Raw genomic sequence first — 19,239 nt, 5'->3', positions numbered from 1 at the left:
TAATTGTTGTGTTCCACAATGAAGAGATTTTCTATGGAGATGAGTTGGAATAATATCAGTCACAACATGAGATTTGGGTAGAATAATTGGAAATTTATATACCGCCAATACGAATAACTCTATCCTTTAGGAATGGGTTTGGTGATAGAATCGGACACCCTTTTAGCATTGATCTGCTATTTGTTAAACAATAATATTCATTTGCAAAGTATACCTTCTGAATTTTTTATATAATGAATAATTCCGTGATTTAAAGTTCTTTTGGAGTGAGTGGGTCGATAGTCGGCGTATTTGAGATAAGTTAAAGTTTCTTTCCGAATGATTGTAACTAATTCATTTTGAATTACATTCGTGGATTTTGTTTTGCCTTTCGAAATTTCGTAGTCACCCCTCAAATTCCAAGTACTGCTATTGTTTAAGAACCAATGTGGTGCGTACCACCATAGAATATTGGTTTTTTAGAGTTTTTAATGAGCATCCGCGCGATAAAATGTCAGCAGCATTGTCATTTGACGATACATGATACCAATGAGAACTATTTGTTGAGGTCTGAATTAATTTCAGAAACTCTATTCGCGACTAATGTTTTCCACTCGTAAGGTTCTCATTTTATCCAAGCTAATGTAACAGTCGAATCAGTGTAAAAGAAATAATTATCAAACTTAAAATTTATTGTATTATTTATTTTGTTCACGAGCTGTGCAGTTACTTGCGCCGCACATTAGTCCAGACGGAGTAGGGTCAATTTTTTGGTTGGTGCTACACGAGATTTCGCGCATAATAGATTGGAATAAATTCGTCCGTCTGGTTTGACACATCATTTAAACAAACACGAGCCGTATGCCTTTTCGGATGCATCGGAAAATGCATGAAGTTCTATCGTGACGCTATCGTTATACAAAACGTGATGAGGACTGGTTTTATCATTTAAAATTAACATCTCCTTTTTGAACTCTAACCACAACTTCTCTAAATGCGGAGGTATGGGTTCATCCCACGATATTTTCATTAACCACAACTCTTGCATCATGATTTTTGCCCTGACTAATGTTCGACTCAATATTGGTTGCTGCATACATTATGGAGTCTGATTGTGCATTCCATAAAATTCTTAGTTTTGTTTGACTTGTTTCCGCTAAGTTGCAAATATTGAGATCTAGACCTTCACTTAGCTTCACCTTTGCTCAAAATATCAGTACTGTTGCTCAACCATTTTCGGAGTTTAATACCTGCACTATGATTATTCAAATGAAGTATTTAAACTAATAACTTGAATGAAATAAGCAATAAAGAATATGATTAATGAAAGGAACGGACTCTTCACCTTCTTCTCGTCTCTGCTAATGATGGAGATGAGTTCCCGCCTTTATGTATCTTCTTTAACCTCACTTTGATGCCATTCTTCAATGGGATTTTTATGTTTGGAGATTAATCACAATCCTATCGATTAGACCAAAATATGTTGGGGGACAATTTAATTGATTAAGAGAAAACTTATATACTTCAGTGGTCTGTAACACTTTATGTTTAACATAAAATATAATTCTCCGGTACAACACTCTACTTCGCTGATCATTTGTGGTAAACTGAACTTTTATTTCTAAGCACTATTGCCGCTTTTACAAACAATGTTTTATATTCATCAACAAGGACAGTTTCCTCGAAATCTTCCATTATTAATTGTGTTATAGCACTTGAAATGGAAGCTCCATAGCACAACCATCAATTTTTATGTATATTTCATTTTCATATTTGAAGTACGTTGTTGTAAGTGTGAGTTCTATAGCTTCTATAAATTCTTTTTGAGTTATTTCTGTATATTCTTTAATTTTGTCCCATTTTTTTAATCAATATATTTTTTACAATAGTAATAGGAATATTTTTATAAAGACACCAGTTACATGCAGAAAATTCTTGAAGGACATTTTATAAAACGCAATTGTATTAAATATTGTAAACACTTCATCAGCATTTATTTTATAAATATGGATTGTTGTAAACAACTTGGCAATGAAAATATGTATCATTCTTGAATATATTGTTCATTCAATGTTTATAGTTAGTTCGCTCTTGAGATTAATTGTATTCATTTAATTTTGTGTAAAATAAAGTTTTTAAAAATAATTTTCGAAAACCGAAAATTATAATTCACCACATTTTTTTCAAAATATTTTTCAAATAATCAGATAATGGGGTAATAATTAGATAATGTGTTTTGAATACTTGAGTGACTTATGAAAATGAATATTAAAGATAGTATAAATAATACAGGGAAAAATATAATTATATCAGATATTGGTTTAAATAAAATATTAATTTTGGAGATTAAAGATGAATAGTATTTATATCTGAAGTTTTAAAAAAAACCTTGTTTTTGGTTTACAAGACCAATATTTTATTTAGATTATTAAAACTTCAATGTCAATATATTTTTCAAAGATAATATTTTGTGTAGGAGATTAATATTTGTTTTAAATCGTAAGCATTTATCAATAATATTATTAAGATTAGAAATTATTGTTATTTCTTTGTATTTTGGGCTATTTTTATATTTGAGAAGTATAACATGAATATTTTTTTTCTATAATTTATTTAACAATAAGAGTATGTGAGGGGGCATTCGGATTATCAATTGATTTTAATGGTTCGTGCTCAGGTCAATGATTATGTTCCAACTTCTTCTTTTTTATGATGATATATTTATTGTGATAATTAATATTGATTCCTTCAAGTTTTAAGAGCTGTTGGTTAATACAGTAATTTTTTTTTATCTTATTTTTCATATTTATTTTTAATAATAGGGGATTTTTTCAGCTTTTCAATGTTTAATATTTTTTTTAGGGTTACGATATATTATCTTATAGTTTAATTTTTCTAGGTTTTTGAATTTGTGGTTTAATAATTTCAGCTAGAGTAAAATTGTATACTAATGATGAATATTATCATTTAGTTATAATAATTTTAATTATTTTATTATTAAGCTCATATTTGACATTTTTTTCTCTTAATTTATGAATTTTTTATTTCTATTTTGAAATTAGTTTAATTCCTACGTTAATGTTGATTATTGGTTGAGGATATCAACCTGAGCGTTTAGAGGCTGATATCTATTTATCATTTCATACTTATTAATATTATTACCTATATTAATTATGATTTTTTATTTAAGAGAAAAATATTATTTAACTATATTGATTTGTATGCATCAAAATTCAACTTCTTTTTTTACATTTTTATGTATTAATTTAATTTTTTTGTTAAAATTCCAATATTTTTTTACAGTTATGACTTCCTAAGGCTCGTGCTGAAGCTCCAATTTCTGGTTCAATAATTTGGCGAGAATTACTTCAAAATTAGGGGGCTATGGACTTTTACAATTTATACTTATTTTTAAACAATTTTTTAAAAATTTTAATATTTTTTTTATAATTATTCGTCTATTAGGGGGTTTTATTGTTTCATTAATTTGTATTCGTCAAAGTGATATAGAATCTTTAATTGCTTATTCTTCTGTTTCTTATATAAGTTCAGTTTTAACTGGATATATAACTTTAAATTATTGGGGATGGTCCGAGTTTCTATTAATAATATGGGCTCATGGCTCATGTTCTTCAGGTTTATTTTGTTGAGCTAATATTTCTTATGAGCGTATTCATAGTAGAATTTTATAATTAAATGAATGTTTATTGAATATTATACCTAATTTGAGATTAATTTGATTTTCATTTTCTTCTAATATAGCTGCGCCTCCTTTGTTAAATTTAACAGGAGAAATTATATTAATTAATAGAATTTCAGCTTTTAGTTTATTTAGAATTATATTTTTAGGGCTCTTTATTCTTTATTTTTATATTCTTATACCCAGCAGGGTCAATATTATTCTGGTTTATATATATTTAATAGTGGGCTAGTTTGTGAATATTTATTAATAATTTTAAATTGATTACCTTCAAATCTATTTCTTATAAAAATAGAGTTTTTAGTTCAATGCATTCAATCTATTTTATATTTATTTATCTATTTTATCTATTTTATATTTATATTACTTTTATATTTAAGATTAGTATTATTAAGGTTCTCATTATATTTATTAATTATTAATTTAACCTATATTCTAGAATTTAATTTTTTAATAATAAATTCTAGTAATATTTATTTTGTTAGATGGAATATCTTTACTATTTATAAGTTTTGTTTTATTTGTTTCTTCCATATATATATATATATATATATATATATATATATATATATATATATATATATATATATATATATATATATATATATATCGGTTTATTTTATTGGTTGTAATATTTGTATTTTAGGTTTAGTTTCTCATTGTTTAGTAATTTATCATCAAAATTTAAAAAAATTCAGAACTGGAAATCCAATTGGTGATGTAGCATTATTAAAATCGATTGCTTTAATATTAAATTTTGGTAGTTGAAATTATTTAGAAATTATAAAAGAAGACTATATTACACAATTAATTAGTTATTCAGTTGTTTTAGCAGCAATTACAAAAAGGCTCAAATTCCTTTTTCTTCTTGATTGCCTACACCAATAGCTGCTCCAACTCCGGTTTCTTCTTTAGTTCATTCTCCTACTTTAGTTTACTGCCGAAGATTTATTATTCGTTTTTATTTTTGAATTTGATATGAAAAAAATTATTGCTTTATCAACATTGAGGCAATTAGGTTTAATAATATTTATTTCAGCATTAGGAGAATATAAATCAGCATTTTTTCATTCATTAATTCTTGCCTTATTTAAAGCTTTATTATTTATGTGCTGGTAATATTATTCATAATTTATTTAATTGCCAAGATATTCCTTCAATAGGAAATTTAGTTAAGCATTTGCCTTTAACATGTACTTATTTTAATATTTGTAATTTATCTTTATGTGGTTTACCTTTTATTTCAGGGTTTTATTCTAAGGATTAAAGGAGGAATAAATTAATTAAATATTTTTATTTATTCAATTTCATTTTATATTTCTACTGGATTAACAGTGTCTTATAGATTACGTTTAACTTATTATTGGTTCTTTTCATTTTCTATCTTCACGTGTGATTCACGAGAGAAGAATAATTATATTAAAAGTAATAAGGATCTCAATTTGATTTGTAATTTTTAGTGGGAGAATATTTTCATGATTAATTTCTTCTACCACTTATTTTATTTGTCTTATATTTTTTATAAAGTATTAACTTTATTTGTAATTATTATTGGAGAGGGGGGGTTGGTTTATAAATTCGATAAATTTAAGCTTTTAAGTTATTGACCCTAAATTTTTTAACTTCAAGATTATTTATAAGAATAATATGAAATAAGCCTTATTTATCTACATTAGGGGTAAATTATTTGCCATTATATATGGGAAAAGTATATTTAAAATTATTTGATCAGGGTTGATTAGAATATTATGGGGGTCAACAAATAGCAAAAAATTTGAAAACATTTGACTTTTATAAAATTATTTTCAATTAATCATTTAAAAATTTATTTATTATAATTAATTCTTTGTAATTAGGAAGTCAAAGACTTTTAAGTATTTGTAAGAAAAATCTAATGTTACAATGAAAATGTAATGTTTTTTTAAACTATATGAATAGAAATAAAAACAAAATTTCACTGCTTAAGAATTAAGTTAGAAGCTTATTCTTGAATTTCTTATTTCTTTAATTGGAGAATTAAAAATAAGCATTTTATAAATCAAACTTTTAGGTCGAAACTAAATACAATATTTTGCTTCTTATTTAAGATAAATTGAATAATTTAATAATTTTTAAATGCAACTTAAATGTTATAATTAATTATTATCCTAATTAATTCAATTTAAGGCTCCCTGATTTCATTCATGGTATAATCCTCATAATAAAATGAAAATAAAAATAATTAAAATGATTGAATAGTTTAGGATATTAGAAATTTTTATTGTAATAATTAATGGTAAAAGTAAGGTAATTTCAACATCAAAAATTAAAAAAATAATTGCAATTAAGAAAAATGTAAACGAGCTGAATTTTTTGGATCAAATCCACAATCAAATGATCTTCTTTTTACTCTAAATTAACTTTAATTGTTAATAATATAAAAATTAAACAAATTATTGTTATTAATCTAATTTAAATTTTAATTATTTATACTAGTTACATATGAAGTAACAGCTGATAACAAATAATAAATGTGATGACTTCGCGGAAACGTGGAAGATAATAAAAACTGCATTTCTGTTAATAATTCATTCTCTGTTCTAACTTTACTTAATAAACATATATTGTAATTGTGATTTTAGTTTTAACATATAATTGGCGCAGTCAGAAGGATACGCACGGGTTTCGGAAGTGAACAGTTTCGCATTGTGCCGGAAGTGAAATTCGGGACCTTGAAGTTTCTACACCTTAAGTGCGTATTACGAACTTAAAAACTTTCGAAGTTGTGGCAACAGGAGCAGGGAATCAAGAAAAGGAGCAGGAAAGCAGAGCGCTCGAATCGACGAACAATCTGTAAGTGCCTTTTCCTTTTTACCTTTCCAAACCCCTCTGTATAAGGATTTTGGTAAAGATAGTTAAATTTTGTTCATTGCGAATAAATTGCTTATTATAATAATTAATTTTAATTTATTTTCATGAGCGATATTGATGAAATAATTAACGGAATTTCAAATATAGGATTAGACAACAAAAATAATATTAACACTCAACGGAATATTAATAAACAATTCACTAATTCTTTCAAATCAATAAATTCAACTTTAAATATGCCTGAGATGAACTGGGATCTTTTAAAGTCTAGAATTGATAATATTAAACCGTATGACGGTAACAGTAACACGTTAAATAAATTTCTAATTAGGTGTGAAGACCTTATTAATGATTATCGGCAATTTAATGATGCACAATTATCTAAACACATATTCCAATCAGTTCAAGAAAAACTTATAGATAAAGCAGAAATATTAGTAGGTAATCGTGCTGAGTTAACAGATTGGCCGAGATTGAAAGAAGCCCTGATTCAGTGTTTCGCTGATCGTAGAAATATTGACTGTTTAGTACAAGAACTCACTAGAATGAAACCATTTAGGAACGAACCATTGATGAACTTTGGAAGTCGAATTCAATTATTAAGAAGTAGTATAGCACAGAAAATTAGTAATAATCCTAACATAACTAACGCGGAAAAAGTGTGCCAAATAAACCATTATGATAAAACTGCACTTAGTACTTTTATAGCAGGTTGTAGTGGTACCTTAAGAAATAACTTGCATCTTAAAAATCCAGCCTCACTGGAAGATGCAATGGCCTATCTGAACGAATTTGAAAACTTTGAAAAATTATATGGCAATCTAAATGACAATAACCGAGCAACGACGTCCAGATTTAATAGTAATTATCGACAACCTTATTCACAACCAAGATACTATCCTGAAAACCAAACACAACCCTCTTTCCAACAACCCTATCATTCCGTTGACAATAATAAACCAGTTAATCAATTCCCCAGTCAACCTATTAACATCCAACCTAGACAAATGCCCCCCAGACAATACCCGACGAACAAACAAGTATTCGGACCTCTACAAAACGTTTTCAGACCAAACCAAAAACCCATGCACCAACTTCCTAAACCAACACCTATGTCAACGACTTCAAGAAATTCTTCCACATTATCACAAAGACAAAGATGGCCAAATAATAACAATTATAATCGAAATCAACAATTTCGAAATTCTGGACAGAATTCAAATTTTACTTCCGAAGAGCTATTCACAAACGATTACGACCAATCAGACGAACAACATTACTATCAGAACCAAAATACGGACGATAATGACCAAAATCAAATGTACTATAACTATGACAAGACAGAAAATGAAAATTTTATCCAAACGAGCCAACAACAAGGAATACCTTAGTAGAAATTAACATCTCAACAGAAAACGCATTACCTTACATAGAAATTAATAATCCCAAATTAAAATTACTTATAGATACCGGTAGTTCACGTTCAATTATTAAACCTGATATTATAGAAAAAACTTATCCAAATTCCGTTGATCGAATCAATGCACAAATTAAGACAGCTTTGGGTAGTCGAGATATTGTATATCAATCAACACTTAGAGCATTTCCTGAATTTCAGAATCCAAACTATTTCATCTCCTTTCTATTATTTGATTTCCCCGAATATTTCGATGGTATTATAGGACTAAATGATTTAAGAAATATGAACTTTAATATTGATCTTATAAATAACAAATTAATAGGACCAAATACTGAGATACCTCTCAGATATAAACGGAAAGAAAACTCAAATATATTATTCTCAGTAGAACCACAACAAAAAATTTCAGTTAATCTTAAAGAACCTTTAGAAGTAGAGTCATTTGAAAAAACTAGTTATGATACCTTTAATGTTAATTCGTTTCTAAATTTAAATAACGAAGACAATAATAAATCAAAAAAAAATATCGATATATCACAATTAATTAGGACAAACCACATGAACGCGGAAGAAAAAGCTGAAATCTTAAAGCTTATTCGAAAATTTTCAGACATCTTCTTTAAACCGGGTGATAAATTATCCTTCACGCCAAGAACAAAACACGAAATTAAAACGACCGACGAAATTCCTATACATTGTAAATCGTACAGATATCCCTATATTCATAAACAAGAAATAAATAACCAGATAGATGAAATGCTGGATAAAGGCATAATAAGGCCCTCAACTTCACCATGGTCATCCCCTATTTGGATAGTCAATAAAAAAGAAGACCAATCGGGGAAACAAAAATATCGTCTAGTAATCGATTATCGGAAACTCAACGAAAAAACGATCCCAGATCGATATCCGATACCAAATATTAATTCGATTCTCGATAAACTGGGAAGATCAAACTATTTTTCAACTATTGACCTTTGGGCTGGTTTTCATCAAATCCAAATGGACAAAAATTCCATACCAAAAACAGCTTTTACTGTCGATAACGGCCATTATGAGTTTCTTAGAATGCCGTTTGGGTTAAGAAACTCGCCATCCACTTTTCAACGTGTTATGGATGAAATTTTAAAGTATCTCCAAAATAAAGTGTGTATGGTCTATATGGACGACATAATAATATTCAGTACCGGACTTCAAGAACACCTTCAAAATTTAAAACTTGTTTTTTCGAAACTACGCGAAGCGAAACTTAAAATTCAATTAGACAAATCAGAATTCCTACGAAAAGATGTAGAATTTCTAGGTCATATAGTAACAACAGACGGGATAAAACCCAACCCAAAAAAAATATCAGCTATTAAGAACTTTCCCTTACCAAAAACACAAAAAGAAATAAAATCCTTTCTAGGATTATTAGGATACTACCGTAAATTTATAAAAAATTTTGCTAAAATCACAAAATCCATGGCTAAATGCCTGAAGAAAAACGAAAAAGTAATACATACAAAAGAATTTATAGATTGTTTTGAAACATGTAAAAATATCTTAACGTCTGAACCAGTTTTAATTTATCCGGATTTCGATAAAGAATTTGAAGTAACTACAGATAGTTCCAACTACGCAATAGGCGCAGTTCTTTCACAAAATAACCACCCTATATGCTATGCATCAAGGACTCTCAATCCAGCCGAAAAAAACTATTCAACGATTCAGAAAGAACTCCTAGCAATAGTATGGAGCTGCAAATACTTTCGCCCATACCTTTTCGGCCGGAAATTCACAATATATTCAGACCACAAGCCACTGCAATGGCTCTTCTCCATGAAAGACCCAAATTCTATGCTAGTCAGATGGAGATTGAAATTAGAAGAGTACGACTACGTCATCAAATATAAAAAAGGATCGTCGAACACAGCCGCAGATGCCCTAAGTAGAAATCCATACATAGAATTGAATGCTATGGATAATGAATCAATAATAAATAACGTAGGAGATGCGGACGAAATAATAGAAAACTTCCTACAAAATCCTGACGAAATTCCTCCACTCTCTAGCCTTGACCTCGAGGAAATACTGAATAATATAAGACCCACTGACACCGTAAATCAAGAAACAAATATAGTTCGAGACATACAAAAAGAATCAGATAGACCTCAAGATTCAAACTCAGAATCTGACATTGAAACTCAACATACATCAAGAGAGAATCCTATCTTTTCTATTCCAATTACCGAGAGAGTGTTAAACACATACAAGAACCAAATATTCATAACAAACGGAGAAATAGAATCGATCAAATGTAAAACTGCCAAAATTTTCGACAATACTAGATTATATGTTACACTACCTTCAAACATTTCTTCCTTTCATATAATAAATTTCGTAAAAGAACACATCCGCCCCAAACAAAAGATACGCTATTTATTTCAAACACCGCGATTTACCTAGAATATTCACGACTACGATGCAATCGTACTTCAAAAATTCTGCTTTTAAAATTATACAAAGTAACACCGTTTTAGAGGATTTACAAACTAAAGAAGCACAAGTAGAGAAACTCAAATTTTATCATGAAACTAAAACTTGCCACCGCGGTAGTAACGAAATGAAAATAGCACTTGGTAAACGATTTTATTGGCCAAAAATGTCCGATGACATTGTAGAATACGTGAATAATTGCGAAATTTGTCAAAAAAACAAATACGATCGAAACCCACCAGTAGTAAAATTCAACCTAACACCAAACACTTCACGTCCTTTTCAACATATCCATATTGACTGTTTTCAAATTTCAGGAAACACTTACTTAACAGTAATAGATACATTTTCTCGATACGGCCAAGCCTACCCTTTATCAGCTGTAAACGGAATATCTATAGTAGAATGCCTATTTAATTTTATAACACACCATGGATTGCCCATAAAAATAACAGCAGATTCCGGTACGGAATTTAAAAATAAAGATCTTGAAAACTTTTGTGAACTTTACAAAATTGAACTTCACTTCACAACCGCTAGAAACAGCAATTCAAATAGCCCCGTGGAGAGGTTTCATTCCACACTTATTGAACATGTACGATGTTTAAGAGAACAAAATCGAAGTCTCACATCAGATCAATTGATAAAACGGGCCATACTTGGGTATAACAACTCAATTCATAGTGTCACCAAATATACACCGTTCGAGGTAATAAAGGGACACATAAATGAAACAAACCCTTTTGACCTTAATGATCACATAATAATATCAGACTATGTACAAGCTCATAAACAAGCAACCACAAGACTTTACGAAAACATAACAGAGACTAATAAAACCATAAAAGAAAAGATTATTAATGATAGGAACGAAAAGCGCACCGAAGCCCCTGACTACAAAAACGAAAAAGTAGCCTATATTCGTACAAAAACAAGAAAAAAAAAACTTCCAAAATTCGAAAAATTGAAAATATTAGCTCAGACAAAAAATAAATTAATAACAGATAAAAACATTTATCACAAAGCAAGTGCAAGAAAACCCAAAACTAATAAAAAACAAATTTTTCAGGAAGATGGGGCAGATGAAAATAATATTCCTAGCACTTCTGGCAATACAAAAACTGCACAAGAGTAACGCTACGGAAGACATAGACCAAACTACTATCGATAATCCTTTACTACCGATACAATTAGGAGACTCCCGTCTCATATATAGTAAACATACCTTTATACATTATTTAATTTTAGAACCTATTATTAAGCAATTGTTCAACATTGAAAAACATTTTTACATTATAAAAAATAATTTAGAAGTAAGAAATGCAACTAATGAAATCTCATATCATGCCTTATCTCAAGACATGTTGTTGAGAACAGAATTTCTCATCAAAATTACACGTACGAAACTTGATAATTTACAACCTCATATACGTAATAAAAGAAGTTTATTTGACGGGGTCGGTCAACTACAAAAATGGTTGTTTGGAACACTTGATACCGATGACGGTAATAAATATGATAACGCAATAAAAATTCTAGAAACAAACCAACAAAACATGATTACGGAAATAAACTTACAAAGTTCACATTCCAAGAATCTTATAAGAAATTACAATGTAACAATTCACACCTTATCAAAAAATCAAGAAAAATTTGCTACTTCTCTCGAAAAATTTCAAATCAGCGTGCAAAAATCAATCACTGAATCATACGAGTATTTAACCTTTCAAGCAATCATTTCACAAATAAATTTAGACTGTCAAAATATTATCACATTCTTAGATAATTTGGAAGACTCCATAGCTTTCGCAAAACTAAATACACTTCATCCTTCTATTATCCCTAGTCAAGAGTTACAAAAAACACTAGAATATTTAAGGAAAATTTACCCTGACAACCAAATTACAAAATTTAAAAACATTCTAACATACTACCAATTTTTAGGCACTCAAGTTTCGGTTGCTAAAAATAAATTAATTTTTGCTATACATATACCAATTATCAAAGCCTTAAATTATATCACCTCTTCCCCATCATTCAAAACAATCAAATATTCTCCCTAAAATACTCCTATCTGGCACGAAACAACTGAAATAATCAATTTATAGAAGAAATTTGTCCACTACTAGAAAATGTATATTTCTGCATCGAAGACCACTCTCCTAATGACAATTGCACCCTGCAGCTCCTCGAAAACCAGTCGACTAAAGGTTGCCAAAAAATAAATTCAAAATTAGAAGAATCACTTACTGAACAAATCACACAAGACGAGATAATTATCATTCCAGCAAAAACGGAAAAAGTTTTTTCCAAATGCAACACAGACAAATATCTAGAAGTAAAAAAACCTACACTAATAAAAATACCAAAGTCATGTCAAATAGAAATCAACGCGAAAAAATTCTTCAACGACGTCAAAATACAACTAGGAAAACCATTACTTCTTCCCAAACCAATTACGGAAGAATACGATACGATTGCAGAATACGAAACACCCAAAATGGAAAAAATCAATTTAGAAGACATTCAAGAAATAAGCAGGATGACGAATCAACTTATACCACTAAAAATCCCAATATCCAACCACTATCCCAAAATTTCTGGTAGCTTATCTTTACTAGCCATAATTTTATTTATACTGGGATGGATTTTTAAGAAGAAAATCAAGAAAACCCTGCAAAAATGCTGCAAAAACCAGAAAAAGAAAGAAAATTCAATAGAAGAGTACCCAGAAGAGTCCAAAATCGAACACCACTCCGTATTGTTCTCATCTTAGAGGGGAGGAGTTACATATGAAGTAACAGCTGATAACATATAATAAATGTGATGACTTCGCGGAAACGTGGAAGATAATAAAAACTGCATTTCTGTTAATAATTCATTCTCTGTTCTAACTTTACTTAATAAACATATATTGTAATTGTGATTTTTGTTTTTAAAAATCCAAATTCGAAGTTTTAACATATAATTTACTAGAATCTAGATTTTTTGATTAGAAGAATAGAGGAGAAATGATTTAAAAATTGACGAATGGTACGAATTAATAAAAATGTACCAATAATAACATGTAATCCAGGGAAACCTGTTGCTATAAAAAAAGAAGATCCGTAAACAGAATTTTCAATTGAGAAAGGGGCTTCAATGTATTCATACCCCTGTAGAATTGTAAAATAAATTCCTAAAATAACTGTAAAAATTAATTCCTGGAATCCTTGTGTAAAATTATTCTCTATTAACCTATGATGAGCTCATGTTACTGTTAATCCTGATGTTAGTAAAATTAAAGTATTTAGAAGGGGAATTTCAATTTGATTAAATGGAAATAACGAAATACTTCTGATGTAATAAATAAAATTATTCCTCAACGATGACCTTTTGTAACGAAGAAAGTATGTAATCCTCGATAGGTTTCTTCTCGAACGATGTCTCGTCATCATTGATATACAGTGCTTTTCAGATAAAAGTATCCACCTTTAATAACTTTTGTAATACTGGTATTTAGAAAAAATCCAAAAACACGTCAATTTATGTTGGAAGGGGCAAGCATTATGGCTTATTTAAACTTACTGGAAAAGCCACCCCCTCACCGCTAGCAGCATCCCCTTTATTTTTTTAAATTACTTTTCATATTTTTTATGTAAAATTTGGATACTCCTCTTTGAGCTGATTTCAAAAATGTATAATACTTGTAGGTTAAAGTGGTTAGTTTATGAGATAAACAATTTTTCTTTTAAGAGCACAAATTTTACTTATTATTTACTTTCACCTTATTTGCCTGTACTAAAATGGGTTGTACAACAAGTAGAGCGATCGGTGTTTCATCTTCTACAGTTTTCCGAGTTCTACATAAATTCAAGTACCACCCATACAAAGTTAAGTTGGTGCACGAGTTGAATGAAGATGATTTTGATCGTCGTCTAGAGTTTTGCAAATCAATGACGCAAATTATCAATAACAATCCACAATTGTTAAACAATATTTGCTTTTCTGATGAATGCTCATGGTCATTAAATGGCTTAGTAAGTAGGCATAATTGTAGGTATTGGGCTGAAAGTGATCCACATATTATGCGTGAATTCCATACACAACATCCCCAAAAGTTAAACGTTTGGTGTGGTATCCTAGGTGACCACTTTGTCGGACCTTTCTTCATCAACGGAAATTTAAATGGTGAATCATATCTTGAGTTACTCAGGGAAGGGGTTGACCCACGTATTACAACAATAATAGAAAATGATGAAAACCTTTCCGAAGATTTACTGGTATTTCAACAAGACGGAGCTCCCCCACACTATGCTATGCCTGTCCGACAATTTTTAAACGAAACATTCCCCGCTCGTTGGATAGGTAGAAGGGGGCAGATGATGGAGTGGCCACCTAGGTCACCGGATTTAACACCCCTAGACTTCTTTTTATGGGGGTATTTAAAAACAAAAGTTTATGCTACCCAACCAGAATCTCTGGATGATTTACGAGAGAGGATAGAAAATGAATGTCGACAATTAAATCCAGCCGTATTAAGCAATGTCAGAGAGGCATTTCAAAATAGATTATACCATTGTATGGAAGTGAATGGTACTCATTTTGAAAACTTATTGTAACTTCATAATAAATAGCACAGTTAAAAAGAGTTTGAACTGTTGTACAACCCATTTTAGTACAGGCAAATAAGGTGAAAGTAAATAATAAGTAAAATTTGTGCTCTTAAAAGAAAAATTGTTTTATCTCATAAACTAACCACTTTAACCTACAAGTATTATACATTTTTGAAATCAGCTCAAAGAGGAGTATCCAAATTTTACATAAAAAATATGAAAAGTAATTTAAAAAAATAAAGGAGATGCTGCTAGGGGTGAGGGGGTGGCTTTTCCAGTAAGTTTAAATAAGCCATAATGCTTGCCCCTTCCAACATAAATTGACGTGTTTTTGGATTTTTTCTAAATACCAGTATTACAAAAGTTATTAAAGGTGGATACTTTTATCTGAAAAGCACTGTATAATAATTATTATAATTAATAAACCAATTATGAGTAGGTTATTGTTATATAAATGAAATCATTTAATTAATCCTTTTATTGTTGTTATAGCTCCTAATGCTCCTGATAAAGGTCATGGACTAATATCAACTTAATGAAATGGGTGATTTTTATGTATCGAGATTAATTTACTTCTCTAAGATATAAAGTTCTTCAAATAGCAAAAACATGAGATTGAATAATTGCAACAATAATTAATCTTCTTCTTTTAATGCAATATTAGGAATATTTTTAGGGAGTGGCTCATAAGGCTAATTAGCCTATGATCTTCACATTTTCTTGCTTTCGATTTTTTTGGGATAGGAATAAAAACTGAAGATAGCCACTCTTCAGGTTAATGACCAGTATTATATATGTATCTTGTTGAACAGCTTGTGAAGCACTCTAATGCCCCTTTCGTCCAGTGGTTTCAGTATTTCTGATGGTATTTCATCTGGACCAGCTGCTTTATTGTTTTTAGCGACTAGTACAGCCTTTTCTACCTCTTCTTTGGTAATAGAAGGTCCAGTTAGACATTCTTCTGCATCGAGTTCTCTGGTCTGGTCTGGTGTATTGACGTAAAAAATTTTTCTACATAGTCTTCCCATATCCTGTATTTCTCCTGATCTTCCATAACTATCTGGTTGTCCTGGTTGGTTATTATACCTAGACTTCGTTTTTTAAATATACCAGCGACTTCCTTTAATCTTTTATGGAGGTTGAAATCATCGTGTCTTCGTTGCAGTTGTTCTATTTCGTTGCACTCGTTTTTAAGCCATTCATTTTTTGTAACTCTAATTTTTGCTCTTATGAGTCTCTGTAAGTTCTGTACTTATTTATGTCCTTTAATAGTTTTCTGCGCTCATCCATTAAGAGCAAAATTTCATCGGTCATCCATTTTTTGTTTTTTATTTCTAGATTTGAATCCTAGAACACTTTGTGAGGTATTTCTTAAAACACTTGCTATTTCTACCCATGATTTTGACGGGTCGCCCTCTTCTGTATCTAAGAGTTTAATCGGTTGGTTAATACGGATTTAATGGTTGGACTAAACAGTTTACATAGTGCTATTGTACGTCTTGGTGCTTCCTTTTTAGCCTTTGAAAGGGATATTTTTATGACGGTCGATAGTAGTACATGGTCTGTGGGTATATCAGCTCCAGGATATGTGCATGTCGTTTTTACTGAAGAAGCAAATATGGAGTTTATAAGGATGTAATCTATCTGGTTACGGGTAACGTTCCCTGGTTGATTTTCAGGTATATAGGCGGCGAGGGTGATGTTGGAACCATGTGTTGGTTACTATCATATGTTCTTCTTGACAGAACTGCAAGAGACGATCCCCTCTTTCATTTCTTATTCCCAGACCAAAGGGCCCAACGATGTTTTCGTATTTGCCATTTCCTAGCTTGGCATTCAGGTCGCCCATGACTATATTAACTTCATGTTTTTTAGTTAATTTTAGAAGACCCTTCACATCATTGTAAAATTCTTCTATGTCTTGGTCATTTGAGTCGGCTGTTGGTGCATACAGCTGAATTATATTTAGGTCGACAGGTTTAGCTCTAAGTTTTATTAAAACAGTACGATCGGAGTAAGGGACGAAGTCTAAGACAGATTTTATCAGGTTTTTTGATATTATCATTCCTACCCCTTTTCTATGATTTCTGTCCTGGTTTCCTGAATAATAAAAGACACCATTTTCGACAGGACATATTCCAGAGTCGGGTCAAGTTTCTGCAACTCCTAGAATATCTATCTTGGGCCTGCTCATTTCCTGCACGAGATTTGCCAATTTCCAAGCTTCGAAAAGGCTTTGGATGTTCCAAGTTTCAATTTTTAGAGTTATACGTAAGTTAAGTCTTTCTTCTGAAACATTCAAGTCAGTCCCCCCCGGAGATCCGATCGGGGGACTATTTAAAACTCCGGAAAATTTTGATTCGAATGTATCCATGTGGTTCTGTTGGGCTGTTTGCAGCCTCCCACTCTGGGTCAGACGCTGCGTGAGAATCTTCTTAGCTTCATCTTCATCACTTCGAGACCTTACTGGCATGGGTGGCCCCACCGGTAGCTACGCTACCGCCGGCATCGTTCCCTGGATATAAGGTTGCTGAGCCCTCTCACCAACGACAAGGTTTTGATTCCCCTAGAGAGAGAATAATTAATAAATTCACTAAAGTAATTGTTCTAATTGGTCCAGTATTTCCTAATAAGGTTATTAATAGATGACCAGCAATTATAATTGCTAATGTTCCGGGACGGATTATTTCTAATAATTTCAATATTATAAATCTTAGTCATAATTTATATATATATATATATATATATATATATATATATATATATATATATATATATAAATGGCAGACTATGGTCAATTGAAAGAGAACGTAACACCAAAGAAGAATTCATTGATGAATTACCTCTTGAGCTACATCCAGATCAATCGCTTAGACACGCAAGAAAACGATATAACATATTCCAAAAGCCAACGCTACTAATAAAATTTTAGAAAGCTGAACAATTCCAAGGACGCAAAAGTAGATGCTTGGAAATATTATGAAAGGCAAACCTAAAATGGTACAAGAAAAAATGTATAATTCGATCACCTAAAAAAGGTGAGTTTCTACCGCTTTTGCAACCACTTCTTGCAGATTTCAACACCATACAAAGGATATGGTATGAAATTACCCGACACGGTAACTCTGCATTTCATAAGCAAATGTAGAGTTATACATCGGGGACAGCTATAGAGAAGGCGAAGGACCACTCGGATTAGATCTTTTCCTACCGGTAGGAGGTAGGAAGAGGTTTACCCGAGGCAGCGAAACACACACACACACACACATGAAGACGTCTAGACCAAGAAGCCAAGAGTGTATAGCCAACAGGCTAATCTCTTAACAAAAAGATAAGACATCCCAGAATCTCCCATAGACCTCAGGGGAGAGGAAGGAGTCTACGCGCGAAACTGCGACGCGAAAGAGGATGAGGACCTGTCGAAATGACAGGGGGTGGTGGAATGTTCTTCTTCGCACTCACTCGTGGATTTATCCGGGGGTGGATGCCTAGAGTGACGGGCTCGTCTCACGGGAAAGTGTGTGTGTGTGTGTGTGTGTGTGTGTGTGTGTGTGTGTGTGTATAATATTGATTTTTGTTGAACGTAACTAAATCCCCCACAAAGTTTGGGAACACGTGAGAGACATTTGAGTGTTTCAATTCTTTAGGTAGGTAATCGACAATTGATTCTGAGGTTTTTGGAATATGTATATCGTCCAAATCCAACTTTTGTATTGTAGGTGCTAACGTTGATTTTCCTGTAGTCGTCACCGCCGCCGTAGTAATCAAAGTAGGTAATTTTTATTATTTTCTCTGCTTCCTATACAAAGCTATCATAGCGTTTTCATCGTTTTTATCCAGTATCTACTTGATAACAAGGATGCATGAGGGTTGTTTTGACACTGCTATGTCCCAAGCCGAGAGCATGTCCAATTTCATGAATTAAAACCATTAAAAAACAATAAAATATCAAAAGCATGTACCGTTTAGTGTAGGCTACTACGTAAAATATTCATATGATGATAATATATCGTACTTTAATAGCTATAGAAAAGATGGATTGGTGTGCTGATGAAATGGCTAAAATTTCTAAATTCATTCATTCTCAAATTAAAACGTATGTACCAATGGCTCAAAAGTCTTCTTCTTCTTCTTCTACTTGTGACAAAACAAAATGTCATATTTGTGAAAAAGACTTTTCAGCCACAAATGCATTTGTTAGAGATCATGATCATTTT

The 19,239-nt window shown here is 31.0% G+C and overlaps 1 pseudogene; it reads left to right on the top strand.

Annotated features, from left to right (window-relative positions):
- The first annotated feature begins 4,027 nt into the window (after positions 1 to 4,027).
- LOC130899603 (NADH-ubiquinone oxidoreductase chain 5-like) lies at positions 4,028 to 5,417 on the top strand (annotated as a pseudogene).
- The last annotated feature ends 13,822 nt before the right edge of the window (positions 5,418 to 19,239 follow it).

The sequence above is a fragment of the Diorhabda carinulata genome, chromosome 11 (genome assembly GCF_026250575.1).
Source record: "Diorhabda carinulata isolate Delta chromosome 11, icDioCari1.1, whole genome shotgun sequence".
Lineage (NCBI taxonomy): Eukaryota > Metazoa > Arthropoda > Insecta > Coleoptera > Chrysomelidae > Diorhabda > Diorhabda carinulata.
Note: the sequence above shows the minus strand (reverse complement) of the source record. Positions and strands in the feature narration are given on the sequence as shown.